Genomic DNA, 9,381 nt, shown 5'->3' on the forward strand with positions numbered 1-9,381 from the left:
TAAGAATGTTCTCTCAAAAGTACAATATTGGTCTTTAGGAGGCCAGAATTGCACCTTTAGACTATGAAAAAGGGTCCAAAGTTCTGTAAAGTACACATTTGTACTATAAGGTACCCTGCAGCATTAAAAAATGTGTGTAGACCATGAGAATAGGCTATAGGCTAGGAGAACTGAACAGTAGGACTATTTATAGTTCAAACATTAGGCTTAGTGCATTATTTATTACATATCATACTGTAATTACTCTATATTATATTTAATAATAATTTGTGTTTTAACTGAATAGCCCAATTAGCTCAATGATAATAGCCTAATAATTTATGTAGCTTATTAGAACCTCTGATTATTGCCATAATCTGTTTTATCAAGTTTTCATTCACACCTCCATGTCTTGATGTCGTAGCTTGCCTATGCCGTTTTTTTTTTTTTTTTTTTTTTCTCAATTAGGTCACCGGTTCAAACTTTAAACATCATGGCATTATCAACTATACGAGTTTTCTTTCTATGTAAAGTACTTAAGGTACAAAAATGGACCATTTCGAAAGGGTACAGAAATGTCTCTCAAAAAAGTACACCCCCAGCGACAAGCATTTGCACCCTTTGAAGTACAAGCTGGTACCTGTATTTTTGAGAGTGTAGGGTCATGGGCGTCGCTGGAGCCTATCCCAGCTACTTATGGGTGAAGATGTAAATCATACATTAGGAAATGTAATGGTTACTGTGTTTGTAGGAAATAACTTGTGGTTAAAATTATTATTACTTTGGTGATTACAGTCCCTAACCCTTTATGAGGCATTCCAATCCAATCCAGTCCAATCCATTTTTATTTAAATAGCACAAATTTAAATAAATACAAAGGTTTCCAAAGTGATGTACATAGAAATACTCTGAAATCCAAAAATTTCCACTTTAGTACGTTATTGGAGGACATAACAAGACTTTTGTGAAATTTTTCAAAAACTTTTTAGTATGTAGAAAATCAAGGCCAATAAAGTTACCATATTTGGTGGCAAAAAAAAAAAATCCAAGAAGTTTTCTTCTTCCCACTCCTTTTTGAGCAGTACATATTGAATTTATTTTATTACCAGTGCACATGGCAATTGATATTTTGTCTTGATCATCTTTATTTATTAATGTATTGGCTCTGATATTAATTCCTTGTACATAAAAAATGCTTGTTTTTTTCTTCTGCTCATAACAAATAAATGAATGAATGAAAAAAAAAGCCTGTTTAGTTTAAAATCATTGCTTCCTGGTGCTTTTTAAGGCTAAAAACACAAAAAAGACTGTTCTAGGTAATTTGTAAATGCCCATGTTCCAATGACTTTAATAAAAGAAGCCTCAAATCATTGCAACTTTCATCGCAATTTTTTGGAAAAGCTGCCGCAAAATCACGCATTTTAGGCCGCAACAATAAAAAAAAAAAGCCCGCGAAATCCTGGAGGGACTGGCAATTGGAGGACATAAGACTTTATTAATTTTGTGAAATTTTTCAATAAGGCCAATAAGGTTACCATATTTGGTGGCAAAAAAAAAAAAAAATCCAAGAAGTACACATAAAAATATGTGAAAAACACATGTCAAGTTACACACACACATTATCCCTTTGAACATCATTCCTTACATTAGTACCATTACTTCATGGTACTTAACGAAGCAGGTACACCCACTGTTCATGCAGAGGTGGACCTTACAGACCCTGTAACGGTTGCTGTCGCTGTCTTGTAATGTATGTGGAAATGTCCAAAAATAGTCACTTGCCCAATAAAGGGTTAATTATGACCCTTTATTATCCACATATTACTGCACTATTACTGAATGTCTAATAATAAATGCTGTTTTTATGTGTTTTTCCAGAATGTGACAGACTTTACCGTGTGTTTACACATAACAATTCCTTTAATTTGTCTTTTTCAGAGCTGGGTCAAGAGCTATTTTTACTTCTTTGCCTTCCAACTCTTCATTTCCGTACCAGAGCGTGGCTGCATTAGCATATGAGTCAGAGCACCAGAGGGCGACACATGCTCCAACATTTAGTCTTAGTGAAAAATGTGCAGAATAAGTGAAACATGGCTGACTTACATGTCAGGTTTTATTTACCTCAAAACCTGCCCAGTGTGAACGTGCGGGTGGATGTGTGGTCGTAGGTAAGTGTGTGCGGTTGTGGGTCCATTCCAGACCACGAGACTTAAACAGACGCTTCATTTAACACATCAGAGACGAGCGGCTTCGTCCTTCATTATTTTTAAATGTCACTGTTGTTTCTGTGTTTTTCTGTACTCAACCTTGTCCACTGTAAATACCATGGCCTCACCGCTGTTGTTGTTGTTGTTGTTTTTTGGTTTTTTTTCTCGTCATTTCTTCTTTCTTTTTGATTCTAGCACTACTACAAAACTCAGACAGGGAATATAATCAAGACCCTGTGCACCTCTGCAGGTAAAACCAACACATACAGTCTGTTGTTGTTTATCCATGTGAAAATGATGATGAATTGGAGCGTTCATGCTTACTCTACTTAAAAAAAAAAAAAAAGTCATGAATAAAACACAAACCATTAACTAATCTTGTTTGAACTTTTGAAAGACCCACATGAAATGTTTTTTTTTTTTTTTTTTTTTTTTTTTTTTACTTTTTAAGTTTTACACCAGAATGAAAATTGCCTCAGTGTACACATTTTACTTCAACACACATATAAAAGTATCCTGCTGATCTTTGCAGTCTGCCTGTTCTATGCACAGTGATCTGTTTGTATACTAAAGGGCATGTTGTGGTGCAGTTATTATAACCTCTGCAGGGGAAATGTCTCCGACAAGTAAATCAACAGCGTGAGCTCAAGCACAGATGATTGCACCACCTGAAGTTTTGTTAAGTAACAGATTGATTGATGTCTGTGAACGGAGAGCAGGTAGTGTTGAGTTCAAGGTGCACAGAACCTAATTCCCTCTCAGAAGTATGTGCCCCGTAAGGTCCCTTTCTATTTTTAATGAAGGTTTGTTTTTTCATCATCCCTCACTGTGCCGTTCTCTTTTTACTGTAACGTTCGTAACTCTGAGTTTCTTCACGTTCTCTTAAAATTATATGGAAGCAGCCCGGATCATGACCACAGAGCCCAGTAGAGAGCAGCGCTTTCAAAAACCCAAATTATTATTAACCCATATAGACCCAGTGCTACTTTCGTGTCAGTTACCAAATGAATTTTTCTCTCTATTTAACCTTTCTTAAGTGATTTATCACCATTTAATATAATGTTATCCTCTGTATTTTGTATTTTTAAGTGAAAATCATGTATTTTTCAGTATTTAATTCACTGATCATGTAGATGTTCATTAAAGCTCAGATTAAAGTTGAAGGTTATTACATCAGAAACAGAGAAAACTGAAGAAAAAATGACTTTTTCAACAAATTATATCATTAATTAAATATAAACTTAGCATCTCCATCCACTGTCATTGATCCAACTCCATGGGTTTTACTGGTGAATCATTGTTGTAGAAGATGACTGTTTCCACGGTAACTACGGAGCCTCTGAACGTCCAAATGTCATATCTGATAACCCTGAAAAAATGATAAACTGTATTTTACATCAATTATTTACATAGACTGATAGAATTTGTGGCTGAACGGGTATTTAACATTTTAGATCAGTAGATGGTTTTGGTCAATGGTGGATTTTTATTTTTTTTTTGCTCTGTCTTTTTTATTGGTATTTATGCAGAGACTATACAGACATTATGTTACAGACATGAATCAGTACAAACAAGAACAGTCCCCACCAAGGTTCTAACAGTTTTGGATTTTTCATTATAGTTTAATTTTATTTCATTTTGACTTTTTTTTTCTCTAATTCAGTTAGTTTTTATTAGTTTTTTAGCGCAGGTTTGCTAGTTTTTATTAGTTTTCTTTTATTTTCTAAATGCTTAGTTTTAGTTTAGTTTTATTCTTTTTTTATATCTTTTATCTTCTTCTCTGTTGTATTCACATGAATCCCAGACAGGACTCTGCTGCTTTCTCCCAACTTTAATCTCCATGTTTCTAGGTAGAGTGGGGACCAGAAAATGAATATAAACCACAAGTGACGAGAAGTGACGGACTGTGAAGTGTCGTATGGTGCCGCTAGCTAAAATTGCTAGAGTGAAATAAATCAATTTCATATCAGTCCGACACTGACAAAGACGAAAAGGAAGGGAATTTTATCTGTAATTTCTATATGTTTTAGTTAGTTTTGTAAGCACACAATTAGGGATGGGAATCGCTAAGAATTTAGCAATTCCAATTCCATTATCGATATTGCTTATCGATCTGATTCCTTATCGATTCTCATATCGATTCTCATTGAGTGAGGGAATAAAAGAATACAAACAGGTGTGTTTGCATTAACTGTCTTTTATATTTCCATCTGTGCACAGAAAATATAACATATCTAGTATGTACAAATAATAAGAACAGATGACACTGGGCCCGGTTCAGTGAAAGTGAAACTAAAGACTCTTTACTAATTCCTCTATTGCCGCATTTCTACTACGTGGAACCGGTTCGACTCGGCTCGGCTTGTCTCCCGTTGTTGTGCACCTCATTTCCTTTCCCTTCTTACCTTCGGAAACTTGTATTTGAGGAGTTACGATGTTTATTGCCCGCACCGGAACCGGCCCGGCATTCACTCTGCCGCTACATTCACAAGCGCCAGTAACTAATGTATCAAATACGTGACATTCCTGTAAATGAATCACATGCTGTGGACAAATGTTTGAGGATATTGGAGGGATTCCACCCTTTTGAAGACATGGAAGCTTTGACAGTGTTCCAAGTAAGTGGACCTGGTGTCGTCTTTTTAGACCGTTTCTGCCTCAACGCCATGTTGGCTACGGTCTGACCAAAACAATGTAGCGTACGTGTGACGTCATCGTGCATGCGCAATGAAGGCGGAATCGATAAGCAGAATCGTTAAGTAGGCAGGCAAACAATTTCACGGAACCAAGCTACTGGGAACCGGTTCTCAAAAAGAACCGGTTCTCGATTCCCATCCCTACACACAATACAGTTTGTAAGTTTGTTTTTTTTCTTTTAGTTATACTTTTTATTTATTTCAGTTATTTTCAGTTGTTTTTTCAATTCTAGTTTTCATCATTTCATTATGTCATGCGTCGACGATTATGTTGATTTTTTTAGGAGTTTTTGGTCTCTTCCTGTTTTATTTTGGTGATGGTGGTTGCTTTCCTGTTTTTTGTCTGCACGCTGTCAGTCTTGTCTCTGTCTTCCCTTTCCCTTCATTGTTTGCACCTGGTGTTCCCCTCGCTATTGTCCACACCTGTTTTTGATCCCTGCCTCCCTTATACAGTATATTCTCCCTGCTCCCTTTGTCTCTTGTCAGTGCGTCCTTGTCCGTGATCTTGAGAAGCGCTTCATCTGATAAGTATTTCGAATCTTGAATCGCATGTTTTCTACCTCAGGTTTTTAGTTGGTAAAAAGTACGTTGCACTTCCCATTTAGTGAATAGGGTTTTTTGAGCACGTTGTGCTTCACCTTTTGTTAATCCATTTTTCTACTTGGAGAACTTTGTTTAATAAATCCTTTTTTGACCACTGACCAATGTGTCTAGCTGCATTTGGGTCCACACCAAGAGTCGTGTCCTAACACGTTAGTTTTCGTTAACGATATCAACCTTAGTCCCCACCCCCTACTTCCCACCCATGCTCCAACAGACCCCCACCCCTAACAAAGAAAAAAAAAAAATCACTACCATCTGGCAGATCGGCTTTAATTCTTCATACAACCACATATATTGTATATGTTGTAAAAGAGAAGGGGTAGACATATTTAAATTATACATGCAAATAGAGTAAAAGTGGTCCCTATGAATCATAAGTTCTCTATAATAAAGGGTCAGTTCGACGAAACATCAATATGAGTGACATCCAACTTCTCTACATGCATTAGAAAAGGGTTCTGTGTATCATAGAATTTCTGAACACACCCTCTTGTACAATAGTGGATTTTCTTTAGTGTCAGGTGGTGACCCACATCTTAAAGGTTGGAGGGTGTTTCTTCTTCCACCTAGTATTAATCGTCTGGCAATGAGAGAGGCAAAGGCTATCATATTCTTTGCGTGTCGGTTGTGATGAATGTTTTGTGAACTTATTCTGAATATCACAGTAATGGCAGAGGGCTCTAAATGTATCTGTAAAACGTCTGAGAGGGTTTTAAATATTGGATGCCAGAAATTATCTAGTTTTGAACAGAACCAGAATACATGTGAGAGGGGGGCTGGTGTTTATTTACATCGATCACAGATGGGATCGAAACTAGGTATAATCCTTGCTAGTCTCACTTTCGACCAGCGGAGGCGATGTACAACCTTGAATTGAATAACTGTGTGCCGTAGACAGATCAAAGAGGAATGTATTCTATCTAAAGTCTTTCTCCAAATCTCCTCAAGGGAGTTCTAGCCCCAAGTCTTCTTCCCATTGTTTTTTTAATGATGTCAGAGGTTCCAAATTATGTGTTTTTAGTAGGGAATAGATGGTGGATGTTTGGGTCTTCATGGGTGTAATGGCAAGTTTACGTATATTCTATATTACATATAAGTAGGGATGGGAATCGAGAACCTTCAGAACCCTAGTAGTTTGATTCTTTGGAATCGTTTGCCTGCCTGCTTAATGATTCTGCTTATCAATTCCGCCTTCGTTGTGCATGCGTGATGACGTCACATATACGCTACATTGTTTTGGTCAGAACGTAGCCAACATGGCGCTGAGGCAGAAACGATCTAAAAGACAACACCAGGTCCACTTACTTGGAACACTGTCAAAGCTTCCATGTCTTCTAAAGGGTGGAATCCCTCCAATATCCTCAAACATTTGTCCACAGCATGTGAATCATTTACAGGAATGTCATGTATTTGATACTCCACTTAGCGGCGCTTGTGAATGTAGCGGCAGAGTGAACGCCGAGCCCAGTTCCAGTTCCGGTGTGGGCAACAAATGTTGTAACTCCTCAGATAGAAGTTTCCAAAGGTAAGAAGGGAAAGGAAATGAGGTGCACAACAACGGGAGAAAAACCAAGCTGAGTTGAACCGGTTCCGCGTAGTTGAAATGCAGCAATAGAGGAATTAGTAAAGACTCTTTAGTTTCACTTTCACTGTACGTCCCGTCCCATCCCCCAAACAGGCACGGCATCATCTGTTATTATTATTTGCACATACTGTATATGTTATATTTTCTGTGCACAGATGGAAATATAAAAGACAGTTAATGCAAACACACCAGTTTGTACTCTTTTATTCCCTCACCCAATGAGAATCGATAAGAGAATCGATAAGGAATCGGATCAATAAGCAATATCGATAATGGAATCAGAATCATTAAATTCTTAACGATTCCCATCTCTACATATAAGTTTGGTTGAACTCTGTATTATAGGAGACTGGGTTTTATTCGTGTTGTTTTGCATTCTGTGTTTGGTCTAGGACATGGGGACATCTGTGTTGGAAACAGCTTTCTCACAGGAGTTTCTCACAGAAGATATCTCTTCCAGACATTTCATTCTAGCACAGGAGATATCATTATGACACAGAGAGAGCATAACTTTTTTATTAGTTTTCATATAAGAGACAATGACGACTGTAATTTCTTGTACACTCATGCAGACAGCCTCTGTACGATCGTACCTTGGAGCTCCAATTAAAATTATACTGAAAAGACACTGATCGTATGAATTGACCATTTCTTATTCAGAGGACGAATGAGTGGAGTATTATTTTTTCCATAACAATGGGTTGAAGACATTTCACAGCCTGACAATGGACTCTTCAGATTACTCACATCAGTATCTGTCACATGCGTCTGTTAATGACAGTTTAAACAGCACAAATCTGATTTTTTTCAAATCCAACCCAGGCCACTTCTGTATGTGATCCTAAATCTGATACGTATCCGATATTTTGCAATGTGACTTCAGTTCGAACGGCCAGGTCGCATTTATCCGACCTTTACATCACTGAAATGTGACAAACATCACAATTCTGCATCCCAGGAGGAGACACATGAGGGTCACTTCAGGGTCGCATTCAGTTCATACTCAAAACTGATAGAAGTTGCATTTACTGTTTAATATGAAAAAGCACACAAAAAAACTGGATTTCACCAAAAAAATCCAAGTTATGTATTAAAACATGTTGTCTGAATGTAGCCTAAAATATCGTCACTGTCGGGCGGAACCCTCTTATGTCCAAAACGTTTTTTGTTTTTTTTTCAGGAAACTGGAAAAACAACATGTATTCGAAATAAATGAATAGAGTTAACAGATGTAGTCGCAAGCCGTTTTCAACATTTTTCATTGGTTAAATGTTTCTAAAACCATCAGGCCAATGTGAAGACTGACCAATAGAATGTTTTATGACAGCAAAGAGACCAAAAATGGACTTATGAGGTTTCCACCCAACAGCAACGATATGTTGTTCAGAAATATTGTGATTTTATTTGTTTGCAGAAACAATGGCAGCAATTTATTTTGGTGACTGGATTGTTTTGCAATATTGTGGGGTTAACAAGTTAAAAATGCAGTCAATAGCATCAAATTCACATAATTTAGTCTGTGATTTTTCATTTAACATGTTGAATAATTCTAGTCTGTTATCAAAGCCAAAAAATACCCTTTGAGCAAAGCTAATGCTGCCATTTAAGCAACAACCTGCTGATCAATTATGTATATATATATATAAAAAAAAATGTACTGTATAAATTGTCAAACAGCAGACATCTACAAAACGTCTTTCACATTCTCTGATGTCATACATTGATCAGCAATATCATTCTGAGCACTGACAGGTGAAGTGGTAATAATATTGATTATTCCATTACAATGGTTCCTTTCATTGGGTTGGATAGATTAGCCAGGAAGTCAATATTTAGTCCTTGAAGCTGATGTGTTAGAAGCCGCAAAATGACCAACATAAGGACATGAGTGGCTTTGACCAGGTCCATATTATAACAGCATCTCCACATCTGCAGGTCTTGTTGGGTGTGTTAAATGGATGCATTTTGCACTGTGCTGAGCTTAACGATTTAACCCATAAAGACCCCAACAGTCACCGGTGACCAGAATCATCTACTGATCTAAATTGTTTAATACCTGTTGATCCATTAATCCTATCAATACATGTAAATAATTGGTGTAAAATACAGTTTGTCATCTTTTCATGGTCATCAGATATGACACATTAGGGCGTTCAGAGGCTCCGTAGTTACCATGGAAACACTGTCATCTTCTACAACATTGATTCACCAGTAAAACCCATGGAGTTGGATCAATGACAGTGGATGGAGACACTTGGTTTATGTTCAATAAATGGTATATTTAACTGAAAAAGTCACTTTTTCTTCATTT

The 9,381-nt window shown here is 37.0% G+C and overlaps 1 long non-coding RNA gene across 1 annotated transcript; it reads left to right on the plus strand.

Annotated features, from left to right (window-relative positions):
- Positions 1 to 5,443: 5,443 nt before the first annotated feature.
- Positions 5,444 to 8,376, plus strand: LOC115434633 (uncharacterized). Its single transcript, XR_003937568.1, has 3 exons — positions 5,444 to 5,454; positions 5,800 to 5,804; positions 8,293 to 8,376. It is a non-coding gene; the product is annotated as an uncharacterized LOC115434633 (long non-coding RNA).
- The last annotated feature ends 1,005 nt before the right edge of the window (positions 8,377 to 9,381 follow it).

This window comes from Sphaeramia orbicularis, chromosome 15 (genome assembly GCF_902148855.1).
Source record: "Sphaeramia orbicularis chromosome 15, fSphaOr1.1, whole genome shotgun sequence".
Classification (NCBI taxonomy): domain Eukaryota; kingdom Metazoa; phylum Chordata; class Actinopteri; order Kurtiformes; family Apogonidae; genus Sphaeramia; species Sphaeramia orbicularis.